General features: G+C 50.5%; 2 non-coding genes across 2 annotated transcripts in view; both read left to right on the forward strand.

The window, feature by feature from the left end:
- Window positions 1-6,622: 6,622 nt before the first annotated feature.
- On the forward strand, window positions 6,623-6,777 carry LOC143176651 (5.8S ribosomal RNA). The gene has a single exon (XR_013001173.1). It is a non-coding gene; the product is annotated as a 5.8S ribosomal RNA (ribosomal RNA).
- A 2,055-nt stretch (window positions 6,778-8,832) lies between these two features.
- The window catches only part of LOC143176650 (large subunit ribosomal RNA), a 4,004-nt gene continuing 2,836 nt past the window's right edge, over window positions 8,833-10,000 (forward strand). The window contains exon 1 of the ribosomal RNA XR_013001172.1: window positions 8,833-10,000. This exon is cut by the window's right edge and continues 2,836 nt beyond it. This is a non-coding gene — a ribosomal RNA (large subunit ribosomal RNA).

Here is a 10,000-nt window from a genome sequence, read left to right on the forward strand (position 1 = left end):
ATCTCCCGTCCGTCGGAAATTTCGAACGGCTTACGCGCGGAGAAATACACTTCTCCCGTCCGTCGAAATTTTTTTTTTTTACTTTGAACAAGGCGCATAGAGCCCGCCGAACCACGATTTCCGTGCGTCTTACATCTTTCGACGATGGGACGATCCACGCGAAGAGTTGTTTCGTGCTCGCGCGAGGTGCGATAGCGTCGATTCGCTTTTCTGTACGGGGAGAAATAGAACGATGAGTTGACTTATCGGGTCTTCGTTGGAATTACCGTCGCTGGCATTGTAAACTCCAGATGACCTTGTGATTCCTTCGTCGGGCACTGGTAAAGGGTGGCGATGATTCGTTCTATAATAGAAATACCCGTCGTAGCGATTCGGCCGAGACACCCGCCACGAAACACTCTCTCGTCGTGGAATCCCCGCGTCGGAGAGTAAAACGCGCGAAGGCTTACTATGAGAGAAGAAATAGTATATGCCGGTGGTTCGCGTGTGTAGGCTCTATACGAAATTGCGATTCAAGAGAGTAGGAAAAGACGCGATGAACCACGATTTCCGTGCGTCTTACGTCTCTCGACGATGGGACGATCCACGCGAAGAGTTGTTACGTGCTCGCGCGAGGTGCGATAGCGTCGATTCGCTTTTCTGTACGGGGAGAAATAGAACGATGAGCTGACTTATCGGGTCTTCGTTGGAATTACCGTCGCTGGCATTGTAAACTCCAGATGACCTTGTGATTCCTTCGTCGGGCACTGGTAAAGGGTGGCGATGATTCGTTCTATAATAGAAATACCCGTCGTAGCGTTTCGGCCTAGTCACCCGCCACGAAACACTCTCTCGTCGTGGAATCCCCGCGTCGGAGAGTAAAACGCCGAAGGCTTACTTATGAAACTTACGTCTCTCGACGATGGGACGATCCACGCGAAGAGTTGTTACGTGCACGCGTATGGTGCGATTGCGTCGATTCGCTTTTCTGTACGGGGAGCAATAGAACGTTGAGTTGACTTATCGGGTCTTCGTTGGAATTACCGTCGCTGGCATTGTAAACTCCAGATGACCTTGTGATTCCTTCGTCGGGCACTGGTAAAGGGTGGCGATGATGCGTTCTATAATAGAAATACCCGTCGTAGCGTTTCTTCCGAGTCAACCCGCTCACGAAACACTCTCTCGTCGTGGAATCCCCGCGTCGGAGAGTAAAACGCGAATTCATAGTATGGAAACTTACGTCTCTCGACGATGGGACGATCCACGCGAAGAGTTGTTACGTGCACGCGTATGGTGCGATTGCGTCGATTCGCTTTTCTGTACGGGGAGTAATAGAACGTTGAGTTGACTTATCGGGTCTTCGTTGGAATTACCGTCGCTGGCATTGTAAACTCCAGATGACCTTGTGATTCCTTCGTCGGGCACTGGTAAAGGGTGGCGATGATGCGTTCTATAATAGAAATACCCGTCGTAGCGTTTCTTCCGAGTCAACCCGCTCACGAAACTCTCTCTCGTCGTGGAATCCCCGCGTCGGAGAGTAAAACGCGAATTCATACTATGAAAACTTACGTCTCTCGACGATGGGACGATCCACGCGAAGAGTTGTTTACGTGCACGCGTATGGTGCGATTGCGTCGATTCGCTTTTCTGTACGGGGAGAAATAGAACGTTGAGTTGACTTATCGGGTCTTCGTTGGAATTACCGTCGCTGGCATTGTAAACTCCAGATGACCTTGTGATTCCTTCGTCGGGCACTGGTAAAGGGTGGCGATGATGCGTTCTATAATAGAAATACCCGTCGTAGCGTTTCTTCGGAGTCAACCCGCTCACGAAACTCTCTCTCGTCGTGGAATCCCCGCGTCGGAGAGTAAAACGCGAATTCATACTATGAAAACTTACGTCTCTCGACGATGGGACGATCCACGCGAAGAGTTGTTTACGTGTACGCGTATGGTGCGATTGCGTCGATTCGCTTTTCTGTACGGGGAGAAATAGAACGTTGAGTTGACTTATCGGGTCTTCGTTGGAATTACCGTCGCTGGCATTGTAAACTCCAGATGACCTTGTGATTCCTTCGTCGGGCACTGGTAAAGGGTGGCGATGATGCGTTCTATAATAGAAATACCCGTCGTAGCGTTTCTTCCGAGTCAACCCGCTCACGAAACTCTCTCTCTCGTCGTGGAATCCCCGCGTCGGAGAGTAAAACGCCGAAGGCTTACTATGAAACTTACGTCTCTCGACGATGGGACGATCCACGCGAAGAGTTGTTACGTGCACGCGTATGGTGCGATTGCGTCGATTCGCTTTTCTGTACGGGGAGTAATAGAACGTTGAGTTGACTTATCGGGTCTTCGTTGGAATTACCGTCGCTGGCATTGTAAACTCCAGATGACCTTGTGATTCCTTCGTCGGGCACTGGTAAAGGGTGGCGATGATGCGTTCTATAATAGAAATACCCGTCGTAGCGTTTCTTCCGAGTCAACCCGCTCACGAAACTCTCTCTCGTCGTGGAATCCCCGCGTCGGAGAGTAAAACGCGAATTCATACTATGAAAACTTACGTCTCTCGACGATGGGACGATCCACGCGAAGAGTTGTTTACGTGCACGCGTATGGTGCGATTGCGTCGATTCGCTTTTCTGTACGGGGAGAAATAGAACGTTGAGTTGACTTATCGGGTCTTCGTTGGAATTACCGTCGCTGGCATTGTAAACTCCAGATGACCTTGTGATTCCTTCGTCGGGCACTGGTAAAGGGTGGCGATGATGCGTTCTATAATAGAAATACCCGTCGTAGCGTTTCTTCCGAGTCAACCCGCTCACGAAACTCTCTCTCGTCGTGGAATCCCCGCGTCGGAGAGTAAAACGCGAATTCATACTATGAAAACTTACGTCTCTCGACGATGGGACGATCCACGCGAAGAGTTGTTTACGTGCACGCGTATGGTGCGATTGCGTCGATTCGCTTTTCTGTACGGGGAGAAATAGAACGTTGAGTTGACTTATCGGGTCTTCGTTGGAATTACCGTCGCTGGCATTGTAAACTCCAGATGACCTTGTGATTCCTTCGTCGGGCACTGGTAAAGGGTGGCGATGATGCGTTCTATAATAGAAATACCCGTCGTAGCGTTTCTTCCGAGTCAACCCGCTCACGAAACTCTCTCTCGTCGTGGAATCCCCGCGTCGGAGGGTAAAACGCGATATATAATAGTATATGCCAGTGGTTCGCGCGCGTCGTCTCTGAGATACGCGGTCGACAGAGTTCCGAAAACACGTGATGTGCCACGATTTCCGTGCGTCTTACATCTTTCGACGATGGGACGATCCACGCGAAGAGAACGTTCGTGCTTGCGTGAGGTGCAACAGCGTCGATTCGCTTTTCTGTACGGGGAGAAATAGAACGTTGAGTTGACTTATCGGGTCTTCGTTGGAATTACCGTCGCTGGCATTGTAAACTCCAGATGACCTTGTGATTCCTTCGTCGGGCACTGGTAAAGGGTGGCGATGATTCGTTCTATAATAGTAATACCCGTCGTAGCGTTTCGACCGATGTCACCCGCCACGAATGTCTCTCTCGACGTGGAAACCCCGCGCCGAAGAGTAAACGCGAAGGCTTACCATACGAAAGAAAACGGTATTATACGCCTGTGGTATGTGCGTCTCGGCTCTGTGATACGCGATCGGCAGAGTTACAAAAAAACGTTGATGGGCCACGATTTCCGTGCGTCTTACATCTTTCGACGATGGGACGATCCACGCGAAGAGTAGTTACGTGCTCGCGCGAGGTGCGATAGCGTCGATTCGCTTTTCTGTACGGGGAGAAATAGAACGATGAGTTGACTTATCGGGTCTTCGTTGGAATTACCGTCGCTGGCATTGTAAACTCCAGATGACCTTGTGATTCCTTCGTCGGGCACTGGTAAAGGGTGGCGATGATTCGTTCTATAATAGAAATACCCGTCGTAGCGATTCGGCCGAGACACCCGCCACGAAACTCTCTCTCGTCGTGGAATCCCCATGTCGGAGAGTAAAACGCGAAGGCTAACTATATAAGAAACATATAGTATTATTTATGCCTGTGGTTCTCCGTTTGTCCTACTCTCAGATACGCGACTCGGAGAGTTACGAATAATCGTGATGGACCACGATTTCTGTACGTCTTACATCTTTCGACGATGGGACGATCCACGCGAAGAGATCATTCCTGCTTGCGTGAGGTGCGATAGCGCCGATTCGCTTTTCTGTACGGGGAGAAATAGAACGATGAGTTGACTTATCGGGTCTTCGTTGGAATTACCGTCGCTGGCATTGTAAACTCCAGATGACCTTGTGATTCCTTCGTCGGGCACTGGTAAAGGGTGGCGATGATTCGTTCTATAATAGAAATACCCGTCGTAGCGATTCGGCCGTGTCACCCGCCACGAAAATCTCTCTCGTCGTGGAATCCCCGCGTCGTAGAGTAAACGCGAAGGCTTGCTATAGAAGACTATAGTTTATACGCCTGTGGTTCACCGGTTGCCTGCTCTCCGGGGTACGCGATCGCGCAGGAGTTACGGAAGAACTTGATGGGCCACGATCTCCAAGCGGCTATATCTTTCGACGATGGGACGATTCACGCGAAGAGAACGTTCGTGCATGCGTGAGGTGCGATAGCGTTGATTCGCTTGTCTGTACGGGGAGAAATAGAACGATGAGTTGACTTATCGGGTCTTCGTTGGAATTACCGTCGCTGGCATTGTAAACTCCAGATGACCTTGTGATTCCTTCGTCGGGCACTGGTAAAGGGTGGCGATGATTCGTTCTATAATAGAAATACCCGTCGTAGCGTTTCGACCGATGTCACCCGCCACGAAATTCTCTCTCGTCGTGGAATCCCCGCGTCGGAGAGTAACCGCCGAAGGCTTGCTATAGAAGACTATAGTTTATACGCCTGTGGTTCACCGGTTGCCGGCTCTCCGGGGCACGCGATCGCGCGAAGGTTACGGAGGGACGTGAAGCGCCCGAGCAATGAAACGTCCGCAGGAGGAAACGAGCAACCGCCGAACATTGTTTCGCGACGTTTCCATAATGTATTGTCGTTTCGCTCGCATCCCGCTTCTTTCCCCTAGTTTCCTCGACGCGTAGTTTCGCAGCCTTAGTGGACGAATCATTCTCGATTCGAGGAAAGATATGCAGTGGGGCGTGCAATGAGCCCGCCAGAGACCACGATCTCCAATGCGTCTTTACATCTTTCGACGATGGGATGATCCACGCGAAGAGAACGTTCGTGCTTGCGCGAGGTGCGTTAGCGTCGATTCGCTTTTCTGTACGGGGAGAAATAGAACGATGAGTTGACTTATCGGGTCTTCGTTGGAATTACCGTCGCTGGCATTGTAAACTCCAGATGACCTTGTGATTCCTTCGTCGGGCACTGGTAAAGGGTGGCGATGATTCGTTCTATAATAGAAATACCCGTCGTAGCGATTCGGCCGAGTCACCCGCCACGAAACTGTCTCTCTTTCGTCGTGGAAACCCCGCGTCGGAGAGTAAAACGCGCGAAGGCTGTGACTGTAACATATATATATACAGTATACAATGCCTGTGGTTTTTGCGCGTGTCGGCTCTTCGGTATACGCGATCGGCCAGAGTTACGGAGGGACGGTGAAGCGCACGAGAAATTGAAACGGCCGCACGATTGGAACCGAGCAACCGTCGAACATTGTTTCGCGACGTTTCCATAATGCGTTTTCGTTTCGCTCGCATACCGCTTCTTTTCCCCTAGTCTCTGAGACGCGTTTTCGAGCCGTTCTTCTACTATCGATTCTCGTAGAGAGAAGGGACCGGGTAGTCTGGAAGTGGAACCCGCATCTTGCGTGTACCGTACACGGAATTGAGAGGACCGGCCGTGAAGCTCGTTTTAAAGCCGTGCGTCTGACACCCAACTCTTGCGCGCCAATTTCGCGGCAAGAGATAATATGGGACGAATGACCGGCAAAGAGCCAGCTGTGAAGTCTGTTTTTTTAATCGAATCCGTGGACGTGTGTATGCCGTAGCGTCGCTCGTCGTGTTCGTTCATGGTCGTTCCGAGAGAAAGAACGAAAGCGGTAACGAAGGGACCGGCCGTGAAGCTCGTTTTAAAGCCGCGCGTCTGACACCCAACTCTTGCGCGCCAATTTCGCGGCAAGAGATAACATGGGACGAATGACCGGCAAAGAGCCAGCTGTGAAGTCTTTTTTCATTATTTGCTTTCAATCGATCGATCGGTACGATTCGTGCAACGTTTCGCGCGATGCGACGCGAAAACATGCGCGCAACAATAGATGCGTCTGATCGGAAGAACGCGAGGGTCGACTGCACGCGATGGATTCAGTATCGGGTAGGATACAAAATATATCCCCGTCGTTTCCACGCGTGCGAGTCTTCTGCGTCTTTCGCGGGTTTTTGAATGCACTATACGCCCGGAACGTCGAGAAATATATACATATTACTTGAACGTTTTTCGTCTCGAAAGGCTTCGGTGTCGTCTCCAAGGCGACGCCTGAATCTCCTTCGCGCGCTGGTCGGAGATTCAGGTATCAACTTTTATCTTCTCTTTGAAAGAAGAGAGATATTAGGTCGAACAAATGAGAATAAAATTATATATGTGAAATATAAAATTTATACGATTACCCTGAACGGTGGATCACTTGGCTCGTGGGTCGATGAAGAACGCAGCTAATTGCGCGTCAACGTGTGAACTGCAGGACACATGAACATCGACATTTCGAACGCACATTGCGGTCCACGGATACAATTCCTGGACCACGCCTGGCTGAGGGTCGTTTACGTACCATACACTGCTTGCGTAGCTCTGTCAAATCCCCGCCGTCGTTCACCTCTTCGGATCGAACGTTTTTTTACCGAAGGGCGCAAAGAACGTTTCTGAGTCGGGTTAAGAGAAGGATGCTACGTACGAGCGAACGATGGGTGTCTCGTCGGCGTTTGTCGCGGACACGCGAAAATTCTGTGAATTTCACGGACAGTGTACGTTCTAGTTGTTGCAAAACGATCGGAATCGTTTGTATGGACTCGCGTGAGTGTTCGCGGCGTCGTGCGTCGTTCAATTACGACCGCCCGCGGATACCGCTCCACTGCGATATGGATCTGAGCGACAACTTTTTCGGCTGTTCGTGAGATGAACGGTTTCGTGTGTTTAGAAAAATTTTTTTTCCCGCGCTCCCGACGTCACCTGAAATGATGCGTCAGAGGTGAAAGAAAATATTAAGAAGTCGAGAGAGAGAGAGACTACACACGTTTTATTCATATTTTGTATACCGTGCGTGAGACGGATGTGCACGACACGTCGTATGTCGGTATATTACCGACTGGCCCCAGGGAGATTGTTTTCTTCCTCTCTTACGAATGAGATGTACGTTTCGGAGGATCGTCGTTACCGAAACACACGGCAAAACGAGACTTCTCGCAGCAGAACCTTTATACACAATACACATCGACTCTTTTTACCCCGAGAGAGAGAGAAAAGGTGTATTTCTTTTTTTTATTTTTCGAATTCGACGCACGAACGCTTTGACGACTGGAGAAAAACACGGTGTGTGTTAAAATCGTGCGGGACGAGCATGCGTATTCGTAACGGGTCGAATAGTTCTTATTCCCCGTCGTCGCGTGTCCTCGCTGGACCACCACCGTGCGCTTCCGCCACGTTCAGTTGAATTTCGAAATATATATATATAAAAAGAATCACCATATACTCTCTTTCGGGAGGTGTATTTTTATCGGTTTCTGCTATAGAGAAGAGACGGAGATCGTGTTGTGAGGTGTAACGTTTCTGTATCCCCGTTTCGGAGGATCGTCGTTATCGGCGGAACACACGTCAAAACGAGACTTCTCGCAGAACCTTTATACACAATACACATCGACTCTTTTACCCCGAGAGAGAGAAAAGGTGTTTTTCTTTTTTTTTTATTTTTCGAATTCGACGCACGAACGCTTTGACGACTGGAGAAAAACACGGTGTGTGTTAAAATCGTGCGGGACGAGCATGCGTATTCGTAACGGGTCGAATAGTTCTTATTCCCCGTCGTCGCGTGTCCTCGCTGGACCACCACCGTGCGCTTCCGCCACGTTCAGTTGTATTTCGAAATATATATATATATAAAAAGAATCACCATATACTCTCTTTCGGGAGGTGTATTTTTATCGGTTTCTGCTATAGAGAAGAGACGGACGATCGTGTGTGACACCACGTGGTAACGTTTCCGTATCCCCGTAAAATACGTTTATCTTTTCTCGTAGAAAAGAGAGAGGAAGAGGCAGGAGCTCCTCTTTGGCGAGGCTTTCGAACGTCGCGTCCCGTCCGCCGGAATATAATGATATAAATATATAACCGCCGCCGACTTTGTGCGAAAGCGTTGAAACGAACGCGTCGGTCGCCCCATGGTGTGTGTTTGTCGTGTCTTCTTTTCCTCTTCTGCACTTCTCTTCACTGTCGATCGCGAGACCGCGCGAGATCCGCTTCGGTCGTCCAGTCCCCGAAAATTCTTCTCGGACGGGCGTTAAAGTTAACCGGAGCGCGAGATCGTCTAGCGAGAGTCTTTTTCGCGATCGAGTAAAATGTGATAGAAGAAGGAGAAGAGTGTAAAAAGAGAATATAGACACGCGACGCAGCAGAGACCACTGGTGAGGCGCATAAGACGCGTTCGCGAACGATTTTTCGCGACGATACGGAGTCGCGCGTGTCGCGGTATATTTATCATTTATATACGTTATAATATGAATATTGTTGTGTTCGAACGCACTCTCCTCTAGACTTTGTTTTTTTTGCCTTTGAGCGATTTTTATGAAATTCGATTGAATTTTCATACAATTCACGTTCACGACGACCTCAGAGTAGGCGAGATTACCCGCTGAATTTAAGCATATTACTAAGCGGAGGAAAAGAAACTAACAAGGATTTCCTTAGTAGCTGCGAGCGAACAGGAATTAGCCCAGCACTGAATCCCGCGGTTCCGCCGTAGGGAAATGTAGTGTTCAGGAGGGTCCATTTATCCCGTGACGTCGAACCGCGTCCAAGTCCATCTTGAATGGGGCCATTTACCCGTAGAGGGTGCCAGGCCCGTAGCGACCGGTACGCGTTTCGGGAGGACCTTTCCTTAGAGTCGGGTTGCTTGAGAGTGCAGCCCTAAGTGGGTGGTAAACTCCATCTAAGGCTAAATATGACCACGAGACCGATAGCGAACAAGTACCGTGAGGGAAAGTTGAAAAGAACTTTGAAGAGAGAGTTCAAGAGTACGTGAAACCGTTCAGGGGTAAACCTGAGAAACCCAAAAGATCGAATGGGGAGATTCATCGTCGACGAGGCTGGCTTCCGTTGGCGCGCAGATACCCCGCGTATGGACCTTCGTGGTTCCAATGCGCGAGGGTACACCGCCTTCGGCCTAAATGTTCCGGCAACGTAGTCGTGCACTTCTCCCTTAGTAGAACGTCGCGACCCGTTGCGTGTCGGTCTACGGCCCGAGTGGTTGCCTGCCGCGTCGCCTTTGGCGCACGCGACAGACCCTCGGCGGCCCGGCCGGCTGCGCGACGGTACTCTGACGGTATCGGGCCGCAACCAATCCATTTTCGAATGTATGTGCGTCAGGCCCGCCGCAAGCTCGATCAGTATACCCTCGGAGGTACGGACCTGGTGCCGGCTCCGAGCCTGGTCAGCTGTTGGCAGGCGGTGTCCTCGGACTGGCCAAGCTTCGAATTACCGGTCGGCGACGCTACTGCTTTGGGTACTCTCAGGACCCGTCTTGAAACACGGACCAAGGAGTCTAACATGTGCGCGAGTCATTGGGATTTTGTAAACCTAAAGGCGGAATGAAAGTGAAGGTCGTTCCTTAGCGTCGACCGAGGGAGGATGGGCCGCGTTGCGATGCGGCCTCGCACTCCCGGGGCGTCTCGTTCTCATTGCGAGAAGAGGCGCACCCAGAGCGTACACGTTGGGACCCGAAAGATGGTGAACTATGCCTGGTCAGGACGAAGTCAGGGGAAACCCTGATGGAG

This window comes from Nomia melanderi, unplaced genomic scaffold (genome assembly GCF_051020985.1).
Source record: "Nomia melanderi isolate GNS246 unplaced genomic scaffold, iyNomMela1 scaffold0700, whole genome shotgun sequence".
NCBI classification, from domain to species: domain Eukaryota; kingdom Metazoa; phylum Arthropoda; class Insecta; order Hymenoptera; family Halictidae; genus Nomia; species Nomia melanderi.